Source organism: Elephas maximus, chromosome 5 (genome assembly GCF_024166365.1).
Source record: "Elephas maximus indicus isolate mEleMax1 chromosome 5, mEleMax1 primary haplotype, whole genome shotgun sequence".
Classification (NCBI taxonomy): Eukaryota; Metazoa; Chordata; class Mammalia; order Proboscidea; family Elephantidae; genus Elephas; species Elephas maximus.
Genome location: NC_064823.1, coordinates 137,142,416 through 137,155,936, shown reverse-complemented (window position 1 = coordinate 137,155,936; position 13,521 = coordinate 137,142,416). Strand labels below are relative to the sequence as shown.

The following is a 13,521-nucleotide window of genomic DNA, read 5'->3' as shown; positions in this document are numbered from 1 at the left end:
CATTGGTGAGCCCGAAATCAGCAGGTCAGACAACAGGGCTCTGGCTCACAGGCTGCAGAGACTGGCGAATTCCAAGATCGACAACCAAGACAGCAAGTAAGCTGTTAGCTCAGATTTAAAGAATTGGAGGTCAAATGAACAGAAGCCAGCTGCAGGATCCAGAGGGAGCAAAAGCCCACAAGCTTTGCCAGAAAGTCCACCTGTATTGGATGCAGTCCATGCCCCCAAGGAAACTCACCTTCAGCTGACTGGCTGCTCACAGTAGATTCCATCATGGAGGTGATCACATTATATCAAATCTCATCATGGAGGTAACTGCATCATTGTACAACTGCCAAACTACTGAGAATCATGGCCCAGCCAAGGTGACACACAATCTTAATGATCACAGAGAGTGAATAAGAACACAGACTCTTAAATAAGTTCAATTCCTGGCTCTGCTACTTACCAATTATGTGGCTTTGAGCAAGGCTGAATCCTCTGTGTCTCAGGATAATGTATGTAATTAGATAAGATCAAGCACATAGTAGGCACTTAGTAAACATTAGTTGTTGTTTTGTGTTTTATTATATTGGAAGCACTGGGTTAAATAAGATGTGACCTCTCATCAGGGGCTTAAAAGCTAGTATGTGAGTATAATGGATAGAATTGTGTCCCTTCAAAAAGACATGTTAATGAACTAACTCCTGGTACCTGTGAATGGGACCTTGTTTGGAAACAGGGTCTTCGAAGATGTTGGTTAAGTTAATATGAGGTCATACGGAAATAGAAACAAACAAACAAACCTGTTGCTGTCCAGTTGATTCCAACTCATAGTGACCCTATAGGACAGAGTAGAACTGCCCCACTGGGTTTCCAAGGAGCACCTGGTGGATTCGAACTAACACCCTTTTGGTTAGCAGGTATAGCTCTTAACTACTAGGAGCACCTGGTGGATTCGAACTAACACCCTTTTGGTTAGCAGGTATAGCTCTTAACTACTACACCACCAAGTAGAGTGGGTCCTAATTCCACCTGAGTGATGGTTGTCCTTGTAAAAGAGAAGAGACACAGAGAGACAGACAGTGACTCTACAGCTGAAAGTCAAGGAACGCCTGGAACTACCAGAAGCTAGGAGAGAGACCTGGAACAGATTCTCCCTCAAAGCTTCAGAAGGAATCGACACTGCTGACATCCTGATCTTGGACTTCCAGCCTCCAGAATTGTGAGACAATAAATTTCTATTCTTATAAGCCGCCCACTTTGTGGTACTTTGTTACAACCACCCTAGGAAATTAATACAATGAGTTAAACAGACACTGAAATAATTGTAATATAAGGCAAAATGCTATAATCAGTATGTGGAAAATGTGTCCTGAGACCTGTGATAAAAAAAAAAAAAAAAAGACAAAGATAGCTGCAAATTCTTTGTCACTGCCTCCATGGAAAGCTGGAGTCTAGTTCCTCCCCTGAATCTGCTCTGGTCTCATGACCTGCTTGACCCATGAATGCAGCTGAAACAACTTTGTGTCATTTCCAAGGCTAGATCAGCGGAAGTCTTGCAGCTTCCTTCTGATTGTCTTGGGAAGCTCCCGTTTAGAACTGAGCGTCCATGGGAGATGTCACATATAGGCGCTTCAGCTGACAGCCCCAGCCGAGCTCCCAGCCAACAGCTGGCATCGCCTGTCAGTGTTGAGCCCAGTCATGTCTCCAGACGACTTCACCTGTCCCAGCGCCCAAATACACTTTGTGAAGCAGAACACTCAGTCAACTTACAGAATAACGAGAGATGCAAATTTCGTTCCAAGACTTAAGTTTTGGATTAGTTAGTCATGCAGAAATAGATAATTCAAAGAGGAATTTAGGAGTTTCTGTTGTTGTTAGGTGCCATCGAGTCAATTTTCAACTTAGCAACCCCATGTGACAGAGGACAACTGCCCCACAGAGTCTCCTAGGCTGTATCTTTACGGGAGCAGATCACCAGGTCTTTCCCCCATGGAGCCACTAGGTGGGTTCGAACCACCAACCTTTTAGTCAGCAGCCAAGCACTTAACCATTGCACCACTAGAGCTTCTTGAGTTTAGGAGAGAAGAGTTCAAGTCAAGTGATCATGCAACTTTTCCTAGCAGAATTGGGGTATGAGATGGTCCTTGGAGGCCAGGACTGTGAAAAGTCATTCCAGGTAGAGGGAATTTAGAGCTGCCACAACAAAGTACCACAAACTGGGTGTCTTAAATCACTAAAAATTTATTGTGTCACAGTTCCAGAGGCTTGAGATTTGAAATCAAGGTGTTTGCATGGTTGGTTCCTACTGGAGGCTCTGAGGGAGAATCCGTTCCATGTGTTTCTCTTAGCTTCTGGTGTTGCTGGCAATCCTTGGCATTCCTTGGCTTGTAGACCCATCATTCCAATCTTTGCCTCCATTGTCATACAACATTCTCCCTCTGTGTCTGTTTCTCTTCTCATAAGATCAGCAGTTATACTGGATTAGGGCCCACCCTACTCCAGTGCGACTTCATGTTAACTAATTACATCTGCTAAGACTCTGTTTCCAAATAAACTCACATCCACAGGGACCAAGGGTTAGGACTTGAGCATGTCTTTTTTTGGGGTGGTGGAGTGGGAGATACAGAGCAACTCTTATCTAGAGGCTTTATGGGAAATAATGAGACTTTGTGGGTAAGGGGAGGTCCCTGGTGGTACAAACAATTTGTATTCCTCTACTAATCTAACAGTTGGAGGTTTGAACCTACTCAGGTGCACTGTGAAATAAAGGCCTGGTGATCTGCTTCCTAAATATTACAGTCCAAAAAACCCCATGGATGTACAAGGCAAGGTCATGGAAGCTCCACAGACACATCCAAACTCCCTGAGGGACCACATTACTGGGCTGAGGGCTGTGGGCTCCTTGGTCTCAGGGAACATGTAGCTCAACTGGCAAAACATAGTCTGTAAAGAAAACGTTCTACATTCTACTTTGGTGAGTAGCGTCTGCGGTCTTAAAAGCTTGTGAGCGGCCATCTAGGATACTCCACTGGTCTCACCCCTTTGGGAGCAAGGGATAACGAAGAAAACTAAAGATACAAGGGCAAGATTAGTCCAAAGGACTAATGGACCACATCTACCACAGCCTTCACCAGACTGTGTCCAGTACAACTAGATGGTGCCCAGCTACCACCACTGACTGCTCTGACGAGAATCACAATAGAGGGTCCTGGACAGAGCTGGAGAAAAATATAGAACGAAATTCTAACTCACAAAAAAGGACCAGACAGAGACTGGAGAAACCCCAGGAGTATGGCCCCTGGAAACTCTTCTAGCTCAGTAATGAAGTCACTCCTGAGGTTCACCTTTCAGCCAAAGATTAGGCAGGTCCATAAAACAAAACGAGACTAAGGGGGCATACGAGCCCAGGGGCAAGGACTAGAAGGCAGGAAGGGACAGGAAAGCTGGTAATGGGGAACCCAAGGTTGAGAAGGGAGAGCATTGACACGTCATGGGGTTGTTAACCAAGGTCATAAAACAATATGTGTACTAACTGCTCAATGAGGAGCCAGTTTGTTCCGTAAACCTTCATCTAACGTACAATAAAACAAACCAAAAAAAAATCATGGAGTAGTTCTTCTCTGCAACACACACGGTCACCATGAGTTGGGATTGATGGCAACAGGTTTTGTTTTGGTTTTTTTTTTTTTTTTTGGTTTATGGGCAAGGGAGAAATGAATCTATAGAAAAAATGGGAAGCGCAGAGCAGCTGGACCTCACAGAGACTGGAAGTAGAAGGCTGTTCACAATGTCCTCCCACCAACCCAAAAAAACCTGTTGCCCTAACTGGAATGTAAGCTCCACCAGGGCGCAGTTTTTGTCTAATGCTTAGAATAGTGTCTGGCACATAGTGGGTGCTCAACAAAAATTATAGAAAAGAAAAATGAATGAATAAATGAATCCCAGGCAGTCCTGGGATCCTGTTATCTCTCAGCCAGGGATTTGTAGATCTTCATTTCAATTCTCCTCCATCACTCTCTGCTTCCTGCTATTCCCTCCCCATCCACTCAGTATAGCTTTCTTCTCATAACTTCTGCTGACTCATAACCACGGCTTACTCACAGTCCCTCTTTTGCTGCCACCGCCTCCCTCCGCACATCTGTTCGGCTTCTGCTTCCTCTGCCAACTTCCTGAAGCTCCCTGACTCTCCAGTTCAAACTCCGGAGGCAGGAGATTCGATCGGGTAAGCTCATTCCTCATTTAAGCAGAGATTTCAACCTTTAACAGCCTCTGGGTTGGGTGTTGTGTTAGTTTCTTGGGCTGCTGTAACAAATTATCACAAACTGGTGGCTTAAAACAACAGAAATTTATTCTTTCACAACTTTGGAGGCCAGAAGCTCAAAATCAAGGTGTTGGCAGGTTGGATCCTTCTAGAAGGTCTGAGGGAGAATTCATTCAATGAGGAAGACTCTATTCCATGCCTCTCTCCTAGCTTCTGGTGGTTGCAGGCAATTCTTGGAGTTTGTTGGCTTGTGACTGCCCTTCAATCTCTACTTCATCTTCATGTGGCCTTTTCCTCAGGGTCTCTGTCTCAAATATCCCTTTCCTTTTCCTTATAAGGACACCAGTCTTTAGATTTAGGGCCCATTCTAAACACTTGACCATGAGCCAAAAGGCTGGCATTTCAAACCTACCAGAAGTGCCTCAGAAGACAGGCCAGGCAATCTCCTTCCAAAAGGTCACAGCCTTGAAAAACCTACGAAGCAGTTCTATTCTGCACACATGGGGTCGCCATGAGTTGGAATTGACTGATGGCAACTAACAACAGTTACATCCAGGATGATCGCATCTTGACATTACACCTGCAAAGACTTTATTTCCAAGTAAGGTCACATTCACTTTTTGGAGTATACTATTCAGCTCATTACAGATGTCCACCCTGATCCAATCAGCAATGGCCAAAGGCACAGAACATGGCAATCTAGACCTGTTGTTATTGTTGGCTGTCGTCCAGTAAGCACCTGATTGATCGCAGCCCCATGCACAACAGAGCAAAATGCTGCCCTGCCCTGTGCCATCCCCATTATTGGTTGCAGATCAGACCATTGTGATCTATAGGGTTTTCGCTGGCTTAATTTTGGAAGCAGATCACCAGACATTTCTTTCTAGTTTGTCTTAGTCTGCAAGCTCCACTGAATCCTGCATCCCAAAAACATGCAAGCCTCCACTGACAGATGGGTGGTAGCTTCACGTGAGGTTAATTGGCCAGCAATCAAACCCAGATCTTCTGCATGGAAGGCACAAATTCTACCACTAAACAACTACTGTCCCCCAACCTAGACCTAACCATTGCTGTCGAGTTTATTCCAACTCATAGCGACACTATGGGACAGAGTAGAACTGCCCTATGAGGTTTCTAAGAAGCAGCTAGTGAATTTGAACTGCTGACCTTTTGGTTAGTAGCTGATCTCTTTTTTTTTTTTTTTAATTAAATCTTTTTTTTTTAAATTGTACTTTAGATGAAGGTTTATAGAACAAACTAGTTTCTCATTAAACAGTTAGTACACACATTGTTCCATGATATTGGTTAACTACCCCACGACATGTCAACACTCTCCCTTCTCAACCCTGGATTCCCTACTACCAGTTTTTCTAGTCCCTGCCCCAGGGCTGGTGTGCCGCTTTAGTCTTGTTCTGTTCCATGGGCCTGTTCAATCTTTGGCTGAAGGGTGAACCTCAGGAGTGACCTAATTACTGTGCTGAAAGGGTGTCCGGGGGCCATACTCTCAGGGTTTCTCTAGTCTCTGTTAGGCCCCCAAGTCTGGACTTTTTTTTTTTAGTTAGAATTTTGTTCTACATTTTTCTCCAGCTCTGTCTGGGACCCTCTATTGTGATCCCTGTCAGAGCAGTCAGTGGTGGTAGCTGTGCTAGACTCAGTCTGGTGGAGGCCGTGGTAGATGTGGTTCATTAGTCCTTTGGACTAATCTTAGCCTTGTATCTTTAGTTTTCTTCCTGCTTCCTTGCTCCCGAAGGGGTGAGACCAGTGGAGTATCCTAGATGGCCACTCATAGGCTTTTAAGACCCCAGACAAAGTAGCCAATCTATTAAACACTGTACCATCAGGGCTCCGACCTAGACCTAGAGAAGTATTATTTCAATCAGCAGAGGCACATGGAGACAGCAGGCACCTCCAGTGACCTGCTAACCATAGCCTGAGTGCCAGCATGAGTAATTCTCACTTCAGGGGGACACAGAAGGCTTTTGAGCAGAGCAATGATTTGGCCTATGTTTTCAAAAGATAACCTTGGCTATCTTTTTTTTTTTTTTTTTATTGTGCTTTAAGTGAAAGTTTACAAATCAAGTCAGTCTCTCACACAAAAATTTATATATGCCTTGCTATATACTCCTAATTGCTCTCCCCCTAATGAGACGGCACATTCCTTCCCTCCACTCTCTCTTTTCATGTTTATTCAGCTAGCTTCTGACCCCCTCTGCCCTCTCATCTCCCCTCCAGATAGGAGATGCCAACATAGTCTCACGTGTCTACTTGATCCAAGAAGCTCATTCTTCACCAGCATCATTTTCTGTACCATTGTCCAGTACAATCTCTGTCTGAAGAGTTGGCTTTGGGAATGGTTCCTGTCTTGGGCTAACAGATGGTCTGGGGACCATGAACACCGGGATCCTTCTAGTCTCAGTCAGACCATTAAGTCTGGTCTTTTAATGAGAATTTGGGGTCTGCATCCCACTGCTCTCCTGCTCCCTCACGGGTTCTCTGTTGCGTTCCCTGTCACAGCAGTCATCGACTGCAGCCGGGCAACATCTAGTTCTTCTGGTCTCAGGCTACCTTGGCTATCTTTTGATTGAGACAGTTTAGTGAAGGAAGAGAATGGAAAACGGGAGACCTATCAGGAAACCACAGCCAGGGAGAGCTGATGAAGCCTCAAACCAAGGATGTGGCAGTGAGAATGGAGAGAAGCAAACAGGAGCAAGTGGGTTGTGCTGGTTAATTTTATGTATCAGGTTGGCTAAGCTATGGTTCCTGGTGGTTCTGCCAAACTTTAGACTAGTTGTGTTCTATAATGTAATCTAATGCAATGCAATGTAGTCACTTTCCATAATGTAATGTAATCTAACGTAATCAGTCTGTTGAAAGGAGAGTTCTTTAAAGTGTGGTCTGCCTTCAGACTACAGATATTTTGGCAGAGCTCTTTCTCTCTTTCAGCTCTGCGCTCTTCTTGTCACCTGATCTACAGATTTAGGGATGCAAGCCAGCAGAGATCTCCAGCCTGCTGCCTAACCAGTGGATTCTGGACTTGTTAGCCCCCAAAATTGCATGATCCAATTCACTGAAATAAATCTCTCTCTCTCTATATATATATATGTATCACTGGTTCTGTTTCTCTAGAGAACGCTGACTAAGACATGAGTCTTAAACCTGAAGATATTGACCAAGCATGTGAGGTTGGAGTTCAGCAGAGAGGCTGGGTAGAGACACCTAGCCCTGGCAGTCATAAAGATATTAGTCAAAACTGTGAAGTGTGTAGTGTGACAGAAGATAAGATAAGATGGACATCTGGGGAATTCTCTCACATGTAAAGGGCAGATGAAAGAAGAAACACTTGAAAAACTATGTAAATCAAAAATATTTACATAGATGGGTAGAGACTCAGAGAGTCACTTGCTGCTGTTGAGTCTATTCTGACTCATAGTAACCCTACAGGACAGAGTAGAACTGCCCCATAGTGTTTCCAAGGAGTGCCTGGTATATTCGAACTGCTGACCTTTTGGTTAGCAGCCATAGCTCTTAACAACTATGCCACCAAGGTTTCCCAGAAAGTCACAGGACCCCATATAAACAGGGAAGCATTTCCCCTACTCACTCTCTTATTCTCAAACGTACAGGTTCAAACTGAAAGGAGGAACACAGATACTTGTACACCATTGTTCACTGCAGCACTATTCACAATAGCTAAAAGGTGGGAACAGCCTAAATGTCCACCAACAGACGAATGGATAAACAAAATGTGGTATATACATACAATGGAATATTGTTGTTGTAGTTCTCTTAGTTGCTGTGGAGTTGGCTCCAAATCATGGTGACCTTGTGTATAACAGCACAAAATGTTGCCAGGTCTTGTGCTACCTTTGTGATCATTGGTATGTTTGAATCCATTGTTGCCACTATTGTGTCAATCCATCTCATTGGAGGTTTCCTTGGTTTTTGCTGACCCTCTACTTTACTAAACATAATGTTTTTTTCTAGCGATGACTAAGCCATGGTATTTTCAATCACCTCCTATGCATGCAAAAGCTGGACAATGAAAAAGGAAGACAGAAGAAGAACTGATACATTCGAATTGTGGTGGCAATGAAGAATACTGAACATACCATGAATTTCCAGAAGAATGAACAGATCAGTCTTTGGACATATCATCAGGAAAAACTAATCACTAGAAAAGGACATCATTTTCTTTTTTTAATGGAATATTGTTGTTGTTAGGTGTCTTTGAGTTGGGTCCAACTCATAGCAACCCTAGGCACAATAGAACAAAACACTGCCCAGTTCTGAGCCATCCTCACAATCGTTGCTATGCTTGAGCCCATTGTTGCAGCCACTGTGTCAATCCATCTTATTGAGGGTCTTCCTCTTTTTCACTGACCCTCTACTTTACCAAGCATGATGTCCTTCTCCAGGGACTGATTCCTCCTGACAACATGTCCAAACTATGTGAGATGCAGTCTCGTCATCTTTATTTTCAAGGAGCACTCTGTTTGCATAACCAGAATGGAATATTACTCAGCCATAAAGAGAAATAAAGTCCACATACATGCTACAACATGAATGAAACTTGAAAATATGCTGAGTGAACTAAGTCAGTCACAAGAGGACCAATATCATATGGTCCCACTTATGTATCTAGAATGGGTAAGTGTATAGAGACCAAAGTTTAATAGTGGGTATTAAGGGCTGGTGGGAAGAGGGCAGGGAAACAGAGGACATGAGCTTCTGTTAGGGGTGATGGAAAAATTGGGAAAAGAACAGTGGAGATGGTTGAGCAACACGATAAACATAATTAATGTCACTGAATTTTACATGTTAAGAACACTGAAATAGCAAATGTTTTGTTACATATCTATTTACCACAATTAAAAAAAAAATAGAAAAGTACAGGTCCAGATAATCCTGCATTAAATCCCACCCTGTTCCATCCCCTTAGCTTCCAGTCTGACTATTTTTCTGCAGATAGTAACGACACTTCTTGGGAATCTACAATATCCTAAAATTACATCAGCTGGGCTGCAGTGCCACAATTAGTGGAGCTACTGTCCCAGGAAACCCTCATCACCATTTTGCTTAGATCAGAGAGTGGATTAACTTTGATGTCTGTCTGAATCCTGTGCAAGACACCACTGGTGGTCTGCTCCCCACAGGCACTCAATCTTCACATTCAAGGGAAGAAGGAGAAAGTGCCAGATAGGAGTCCAAACCAATTTTTTTTTTTCAGTGATTGAGATGAAAATATGCACCCCAGGACTCCCAACATATTTGACTTGCATCCTGTCTCCCTACATTCCTCGAGCTCTCTCTCCCTTTACACAAACACCTTCTCCTAGCCTCAAACCTCCTTTGGCTTCACAAACATTAGCACTGCTATGAAGCCCCAAGCCCTTCATGTATGCCTTGTGTTGGAGGTAATTGTGTTCATTTCTATATCCACTAGGACCCCTTGTGGCATGCAACCCAAACAGACTTGGACTAACTTAAGCACACAGGGGTGTTACTGGAATAATACGGGGTGGCCCGCAGAATGCAATTTTGTCAGTTCGTTGTACTGTGGTGGCTTGCGTGTTGCCATTATGCTAGGAGCTATGCCACCAGTATTTCAAATATCAGCAGGGCCACCCATGATGGACAAGTTTCAACGGAGCTTCCAGGCTAAGACAGAGTAGGAAGGAAGGCCTATAATCTACTTCTGAAAACCTTATGGATCACAAAGGTACATTTTCCGATAGAATGCTGGGAGATGCAAACATACCTGTGATCGTGAAGATGGCACAAGATTGTCCAATGTTTACACAGGACCTTATACACAAGTTGCAGTTTACTCAATGGCAACTAACAACAACAGCAGAAAACGATGAATAATTAAACATTCAGGCTGCAAAGGCGAAAAACCAGGGAAGCTACAGGATTGCAGGCAAATGGGAGATATGCAAAAATATCATCAGGACATTAGCAATGGAAAAAATCCACTCCAACAGTGCTGTCTGTCCTTGTGTTCCAGTCCTCACCATCCTTATTTCTGGGAGACAGAAATCAATTAACCAGGTTGGTTCATGTGCACTCCTAGGCAACACAAAAAAACTTTCATTGCCATCGAGCCGATTCCAACTCATAGCGACCCTACAGGACAGAGCAGAACTGTCTCATAGGGTTTCTAAGAAGCGCCTGGTGGATTAGAACTGCTGACCTTTTGGTTAACAGCTGTAGCTCTTAACCACTACGCCACCACCTTTTCCAGGCAACACAAGCTTGCTGAATTTGCAAGACAGTGTAGATTGGTGGTTAAGAACAGATCTCTGGAGCCAAGCAACCTGAGCTCGAACCCCGGCTCTGCCACTTACTAGCCATGTGGCCACTGGCAAGTCTTTCTTGCTTGCGCCAGCTTCCTGATCTGAATATGAGGAAACTTAAGTATTTGTACACAGACATTGGTCGGTACTGCAGGAGTAAGCCAATGATAATGACTGGCACAAACAAATGTTCTACAAGTCTTGATATTGGTATTGATGACGAGTGCGTTGTTGTTTGCTGTTAGGTTGCAGTCGAGTGATTCTGACTCCTGGCGACCCCATGTGTGCAGAGGAGAACTGCTCCATAGGGTTTTGAAGGCTATGATTTTCAGAAGCAGATCGCTCGGCTTTACTTCCTAGGTACCCCTTGTGGCACGCAAACCAAACAGACTTGGACTCCAAACTTTTGGTTAGTAGCCCAGCACGGCCCCTGATTTACAGTCCAACCAACAATGCCAAGCTGAGAGGTCATCCTCCAAAAAGAAATCAGATGCTAACATTAGGGGAGGCTGAGTGATCAAAAGGAAATTACAATCTACTGCCACATCTTATTCCTACGCCAGGAGGACAACAGGCTGTGCTATGCTACTCACTGCCGCATCCACCCGGCGTCTGCTTGGCTCCGCCTGGGACAATGGACACGTTTGTCGAATACACAAATGTTGAACCATTCCTTTTTGTGTTCCCAAGCAGCTATTACAGTGCTTTGCCTGGAGTAAGCACACAATACATTTTTGTTGATTCAATTCACAGATTAGTAGAGAAATAAAACTTGAGTGAGTGTGGTTTTCTCAGAAATGGGCAGAAAACACAATGATCCAAAAGATGGACTTAAAAATTTGGTAGAACTTGGTGACAGGCAGTGGCAGGTAGCTGTTTTTTGGTGTGATAATGATAATCTGTACAAATGGCATAGATGGGCTAATCGTTTTTGCTGGTCAGGCTAAAGCCTTTCGATTAGCATTAAGGGGTCACAGAAACCATCACTTGTCACACCACTTTGAAGAGGGGGTGGCTCATCTGCCGTACGGGTCCTGGGCTGTGCCTTGGAGGTACTCTTTGTATCTCATCAGTCAGTACCAGCTGCCATCGAGTCAACTCTGGCTTGTGGTGATCCAATGTGTGTCAGAGTAGAATGGTGCTCCACAGGGTTTTCAATAGCTGATTTATCTAAAGTGGATTGCCAGGCCTTTCTTTCAAGGTGTTGCTGGGTGGGCTCAAACTTCCAACATTTTGGGTAAGAGTTGAGCGCATTAACTGTTTGCACCACACAGGGACTCTGGTACCTGACCAGGACACCCCGTTATCCTGGCACTCGCAGTACTGGCCCACAGAGGCACCATAAACAGGGCCATCCTACCAAGCTTGTTCATCAAGAAAGCAAGGAGTCATGGAGGAGCACTTCAGATGAGTCATCATGAGTCTCAGCCCTGGTCCTAGCTTAGTCAGTGCTGTGTACCCTGAGAGGGAGTTCAGATCTCTGGCTCACAGTGACCTGGACAATAAAACAGGGTAAGCCTTGACTTGCAGCTTATGGGGATGTTAGTGAATAAGATCACATCTCTCTGTTGTAAAAGACCCAAACCCAGTGCCGTCAAGTCAATTCCTACTCATAGCGACCCTACAGGACAGACAGCAACTGCCCCATAGGGTTTCCGAGGCTGTACTCTTCATGTAAGCAGACTGCTGCATCTTACTCCCGTGGAGCGGCTGGTGGGTTCCAACCGCCGACCTTTTGGTTAGCAGCTGAAAGCTTAACTACTGCACTACCAAGGCTCTTATAAAAGACAGAGTCCAACATTCTTACTCATGTGAAGAGGAAATTTTACTGGCTTATGTTACCGAGAAGTCCAGGAGTAGGACTACTTCAGGTATGGCTGGCTTCAGGGGCTCAATCCGTGGTTTCGCTTTCCATGGTTTCAGTTACCTGTGGTATGAAAATGTTAAATGAGTAGTGTGACTGCATTCATATAACTTTTATTACAGTACACTGTTATAATTGTCCTATTTTATTATTAGGTATTGTTATTAATCTCTTACTATGCCTAATTTATAACTTAAGCTTTATCATAGGTATGTATGTATGTATAGGACAAAACATAGTATACATAGTGTTTGGTACTATCCTTGGCTTCAGGCATCCGTGGGGGTCTTGGAACATATCCCTGTGGATAAGGGGGGACACTAGTTTGTCTCTAAACTTTCCTTCTGCTGTACTGACTTCATTCTCAGTCTCTAAATGGTGTCCTCTACGTCTCATCCTCTCAAGTTTTAGCCAGCTTTCATGGTTGGTCATGTGGCCAGGAGGGTGCCTATGGCTCGGGAGCTTGGCTAGGCTTGATTACACGCTTACTCCCGGAGCTCGGAGGCAGTAAGGATGAAAGGTAGGGGGCTAGACAGGGAAGGGCCCCAGCTCACTCCAGGGACTGACACTGGGAGAGGAGTGCTTTCCCCAAAGATATTAGGATACCATAAACAGAAAAAGGAGCCCTGGTGGTACAGTGGTTAATAACTGGACTGCTAACTAAAAAGTCAATGGTTCAAACCCACCAGCCACTCCACAGGAGAAAGACGTAGCAGTCTGATCCCGTAAAGATTACAGCCTTGGAAACCCTAGGGTGCGGTTCTACTCTGCCTTATAGGGTCACTATGAGTTGGAACTGACTTAACAGCAGTGGGTTTGGTTTGGTTTGTTAACAGAAAAAAGAGCCTCCGGGCAGCGCAAATGGTTAAGCATTTGACAAGTAACCAAAAGGTTGGCAGTTTGAACCCACCCAGAGGTGCCTCAGAAGAAAGGCCTACAATCTGCTTCTGAAAGGTCACAGCCATGAAATTTCTATGGAAAGCATTTCTACTAGGTAACACATGGGGTCTCCATGAGTCAGAATCCATGGCAAGTGGTTTGGTTTTTATTAACAGAAAAAAGGGAAGTGGATGCTGGGTTGTTAAAATGACACACGTGCACCACCATGCCTGGGT

The 13,521-nt window shown here is 44.4% G+C and overlaps 1 protein-coding gene across 1 annotated transcript in view; it reads right to left on the bottom strand.

The window, feature by feature from the left end:
- Positions 1–12,441, bottom strand: part of SEL1L3 (SEL1L family member 3) — a 234,388-nt gene extending 221,947 nt beyond the window's left edge. Inside the window, exon 1 of the mRNA XM_049886395.1 lies at positions 12,385–12,441. The gene's annotated coding sequence lies outside the window, so the exon portion shown is untranslated. The remainder of the gene's footprint in view (positions 1–12,384) is intronic.
- Between the last annotated feature and the right edge of the window lie 1,080 nt (positions 12,442–13,521).